Consider the following 5,703-nt stretch of genomic DNA (forward strand, 5'->3'; position numbering starts at 1 on the left):
AGATCACCGCCAAGTTTCGGGAACGAGCGCTATTGATCCCGCAATATGCAGCGGATGAGGAGATGATGAGGACGAAGTATCATTCCATGCTGAGGGATAATATCCGTGTGTTTGTGAGATTTTCAGGGTGCAAAACCCTGAATGAGATGGTGGAGAAGGCCGGGGAACGGGAGATGGAGTTGGAGCACCGCACCAAGCGGAAGCCAGAGCAGGTCCAGACAACTGTGGGTCAGGCTAAAAACCCTAAGACCTCTGATTCTTCCAGTAAGGGCCAGCAGGGTCATGACCGGTGTGCCACGTGTGGTAAGCCGCACAATGGGGCTTGTCGAGCAGCGGGCTTGGGGTGTTACACGTGTGGACAGCAGGGTCACATGAGCAGGGAATTCCCCAAGACGGGCTTGATTTGTTTCCACAGCAACCAGACCGACCATAAAAGGGCCGATTGTCCGAGGTTGCAGGGAGGAGGAGGATCAGTGGCGGCGCCTGTTCCCGCAAAAATGAGGATCACTGATGGTCGTCCTGCCAAGGCGGAGTCTCCTGCGGTGAAGAGCCACACATTTCAGCTGACCACAGAGGAGGCTCGAGCTGCACCAGACGTCGTGGCGGGTCTGTAATCTATTTTTCATGTTTAATATTATTTGTTATGCTTATGTGTATATGTATGTGCACTTGTATAGGGACCTTTCTTGTCAATGGTATGTCAGCTCATGTTCTTTTCGATTCGGGAGCTACCCGATCATTCGTATCTCTTGCGTTCAGCAATAATTTTCGGGATGCTCCGGGAACTTTGGATTCCCCGATGGAGGTTGAGATTGTTGCTGACCGCACCGTGAGTGTTGCGAGGGTATATCAGGGTTGTATCCTGAATGTGTTTGGGGAGAGGTTCCGGGTTGATTTGGTTCTGATACCGATGCGAGGGTTGAAGGTGATCGTTGGGATGGACTAGTTAGGGGCCAACAGGGCCATGGTAGATTGCGAGCATCAGCTGGTGAGAGTTCGACCCCCAAGTGGGGGAGAACTGGTTATTCATGGAGAGAGGGCCTCGCAGGGGCCAACCCTCTGTTCAGCTGCGAGAGCTATGAGACTTCTTCATCAGGGTTGTTCGGGATTCTTGGCGTATGTATCGGATACGAGGGTTGAGAACCCCACAGATTTGAGTGGTGTACCGGTTGTACACGAGTTTCGGGATGTATTTCCCGAGGCGTTTCCTGGGGTGCCTCCGGAGAAGAAAGTAGAGTTTTCCATTGATTTGGTGCCGGGTGCCGCTCCAATAGCTAATGAACCGTATCGGCTAGATCCGCCCGGGATGCAGGAGCTGTCTACGTAACTTCAGGAGCTGCTAGACCGAGGGTTCATTCGTCCGCGCAGTTCCCCATGGGGGCACCGATCATGTTCGTAAAGAAGAAGGACGGGTCACACATGATGTGTATCGATTATAGGGAGCTGAACAAGCTAACGGTGAAAAACTGTTATCCGCTCCTGAGGATCGATGATTTGTTTGATCAGCTGTAGGGTGCATCTTGTTTTTCCAAGATTGATCTTAGGTTGGGGTACCATCATATGAGGATTAGAGATGAGGATATACCGAAGACATCTTTCAGGACTCGGTACGGCCACTACGAGTTTGTGGTGATGCCATTTGGGCTCACCAATGCCCCAGCAGCATTCATGGACCTCATGAACAGGGTATGTAGGCCGATGTTGGATCGGTCAGTGATCGTTTTTATCGATGATATCTTGGTCTATTCTAAGACCAAGGAGCAACACGAGCAAAATTTGAGGGAGGTATTGGAGACACTGAGGACGGGAAGGCTTTATGCCAAGTTCTCAAAGTGTGATTTCTGGTTGCGAGAGGTGCAGTTTTTGGGGCACATCATCAACCAAGAGAGTATTTCAGTGGATCCAGCTAAGGTTGAGGTAGTGATGCGGTGGGAAGTACCGAAGAATGCATCTGAGATCCGTAGATTCTTGGGTCTAGCAAGGTATTATCGAAGGTTAATCCAGGATTTCTCCAAGATCGCTGTACCATTGACCTGTTTGACCAAGAAGAATGTGATTTTCCGGTGGGGCCCAGACCAACAGTTGGCTTTTGAGACCTTGAGACAGAGGTTATGTGAGGCCCCGATTCTAGTACTACCCGAGGGGTTGGATGATTTTGTAGTGTATTGTGATGCATCAATCTCAGGGTTAGGGGCAGTTTTGATGCAGATGGGGCATGTGATTGCGTACGCCTCGAGGCAGTTGAAGCCTCATGAGGCGAATTACCCTACTCACGACCTGGAATTGGGGGCAGTGGTGTTTGCTCTCAAAATTTGGAGGCATTACTTGTACGGAGTTCGGTGAACCATCTTTACTGACTACAAGAGTTTGAAATATTTGATGGATCAGCAGAACCTCAACATGTGACAGAGGAGGTGGTTAGATGTACTGAAAGATTATGACTGTGAGATCTTATACCATCCAGAGAAGGCCAACGTGGTGGCCGATGCCTTGAGCCGTAAGGCGGCGGGTTCTCCGATTGGGAACGTTTGTTTGAGGATGACGGTGGTCTCTCCACTGTTGGATATGATCAAGAAGGCTCAAGTGGAGGATTTAAAGAAAGAGAACTGGAAAATAGAGCGGATTTGGGGTCAGTTTCCCTTGCTTGTACGGGATAGTCGGGGACTCTTGACACAGTGTGGCCGGGTTTGGGTATCGGTGTCTGGGGGAGTGAGACAGAAGATATTAGAGGAGGCACACAAGTCTAAGTTCTCTATACATCCGGGGCTACAAAGATGTACATAGATCTAAGGATGAGTTACTGGTGGCCCTGCATGAAGCGGGAGATCGCCTGGTTCGTGGAGCGATGCTTGACCTGCAGGAAGGTCAAGGCCGAACATCAACAGCCTCATGGCAAGGTTCAGCCGCTACCCATTCCTATGTGGAAGTGGGAAATATTACCATGGACTTCATCACGAAGTTGCCGAGGACAACGAGGGGTGTGGATGCCATTTGGGTTATTGTAGACAGATTGACGAAGAGTGCCCACTTTATTCCGATCTCCGAGAGCATCTCTGCGGAGAAATTGGCAGATATTTATGTGAGAGAGGTGGTGGTTAGGCACGGGGTACCAGTGTCAGTGGTGTCTGAACGGGATGTTCGGTTTACATCTAGATTTTAGAGGATGTTCCAGTGTTAGCACTGCATATCACCCCCAGACAGATGGCCATAGCGATCGGATGATCCAGACACTCAAGGATATGCTACGGGCATTCGTTTTGGATTTCGGAGGGAGTTAGGATACATACCTCCCACTAGCAGAGTTTTCATATATAACAATAGTTATCATGCTAGTATCGACCGACCCCCGTTTGAGATGTTGTATGGTCGGAGGTGTAGGACCCCTGTTTGCTGGGGTGAGGTAGGGCACCGAGTCAAGGGGAGCACCGAGGTGGTCCTTAAGACTACCGAGTTGATCCAACAGGTACACGACAGGCTGCGGGTCGCGCAGAGCCGTCAGAAGAGCTACGCTGACCGGCGTCGCTCGGATCTTGAGTTCCAGGTGGGAGACTTCGTATTGCTGAAAGTGTCACCATGGAAGGGTGTAATTCGGTTCGAGAAGAGGGGCAAGTTAGGGTCCCGATATATTGGTCTGTTCAGGATTACCGCCCGGGTGGGAAAGGTATCTTAACGCTTGGATATGCCGGACGAGCTCAAGCAAATCCACAATACCTTCCACGTGTCTCAGCTTCGGAAGTGTGTCACAGACAAGGTCGCAGTTGTTTCTCCGGACGACATTCAGGTGGATGAGAGCCTAAACTACATTGAGAGGCCCGTTACGATTCTGGATAGAAATACTAAGGTCCTTCGCAACAAGGAAGTGAAGTTAGTAAAGGTGCAATGGCAGCACCGAAGGGGCTCGGAATGGACATGGGAGCCAGAGGATGGGATGCGGGAGCACTACCCAGATTTATTCACATCAGCAGACTTCGAGGACGAAGTCTAGTTCAAGTGGGGGAGATTTGTAACGCTTTGTCTAGGTAATATTTATTTATTTTCAAGCTTTAGGGTTTTGGACCAGAACTCAATGAGTTGGTGAGATCCAACTCGTCGTGTAGAGATTTTTCTGGACGCGGGTTAACGACCCTACTCGACGAGTTGGGAGCCCCAACTCAACGAGTAGGCGTTGTAAAGGAAAACCCTAATTTTCAGGGATTTGTACCCTATGTAAAGAACTTATGGCTCATTTGTAGCCCCCCTCATCGTCTTTACAGTCCACGAGCAAACCCTAATCGAGATATCCCTCCATATTGAGTGTGTGTAAGGCTAAAGATTGTGTGTTTGGTACTTTTTCTTGAAGAAATCAAGGATTTAAGAACTTGGAATGCGAAGGAGTCTATGTATCCAACTTCTACACAGTTGTAGCAACCATTGGAAGGTAAAAAGCTATTACCTTGATATTTATTTGTTTAGATCTTTCCATTCAATAGATTAGGGCCTTTCAGCCCATTTTGGACCTATTTTTGGAAGTTGGGAATGGATTGAAGTTGTAACTTCAGATCTGAACTCTTCTAGGCCCATATAGTCATAAAGGTATCAACTTTACCAAGCTTCGGCCCATCTACATGCCCTAAACCATTTATCAAGTTTGGTTTTACCATTTTACCCTCTTGAAGCCTTGCATGCACGTAAAGTTGGCAACTTTACGTGGAAACTACACCCTAGGGGACTGGATCTGTAGTTTGGAGCTTTAGATTCGACTAAAAAGCGCTGAATAGGTTTAGATTGGGGGAAACGCGACGAGTTGCCCTGGCGACTCGACGAGTTGGATCGAGTTACCCCGTTTTCTGGATACTGAAGGAACTTGACGAGTTGATGAGACAACTCGGCGATTTGGCTAGGGTTTTTCCCAGATCTTCTGAACACTGAAGGAACTCAACGAGTTGATAGATGCACTCGACGAGTTGGTGTCAACATGGAATGTTGACTTTGACCAAGCCTTGACTTTGACCATGGTTGACTAAGTTTGACTTTGAAGGGTATTTTTGGTATTTCGGGATTTTGACAAAGTTAGTCAGATGATGGTTGTAGGCAGTTGAGTTCGGAGTTATGAGTCGGGATTTGATCGTATCGGTTCAACATTTATGTGAGGTGAGTCTCCTCACCATACCAATGGGTCGAAGGCAACAAGGCCGGCCCATTTTGTGATATGTGGTACACTAGCTGGTTATATGCTAGATGGTATGCTAGTTGGTTATATGCTATGTGGTATGCTTGATGTTGTTGTGATATTTGCATGAAAGACAATGGGGGTGCCCATGACACTTGGTTGTAAGACCATGCGGGGGTGCCCATGACATTCCAGGTAAAGACCAAGGGGGGTGCCCATGAAACTTGGTTGTAAGACCATGTAGGGGTGCCCATGGTGTTCCAAGTAAGACCATGGCGGATGCCCATGGCACATAGGTGTAAGACCATGTGGGGGTGCCCATGACATCTTGGAGTAAGACCCTGGAGGGTGTCTAGGGCATCCGTATATGTTTATATACATGGGTTATATGATTGATATCGATTATATGATTATGTGATTATGTGGGGTATGCTCTGGGGAACTCACTAAGCTTTAGCGTATATTGGTTGTTTCAGGTACTTCAGGATCTAAGGGCAAGGGCCCGACGTGATGACGCATCATGCACTCTCTAGCGTTTTATTTGGGATACTCTA

Source organism: Lactuca virosa, chromosome 6 (genome assembly GCF_052849685.1).
Source record: "Lactuca virosa cultivar CGN04683 chromosome 6, Lactuca_virosa_CGN04683_v6, whole genome shotgun sequence".
Classification (NCBI taxonomy): domain Eukaryota; kingdom Viridiplantae; phylum Streptophyta; class Magnoliopsida; order Asterales; family Asteraceae; genus Lactuca; species Lactuca virosa.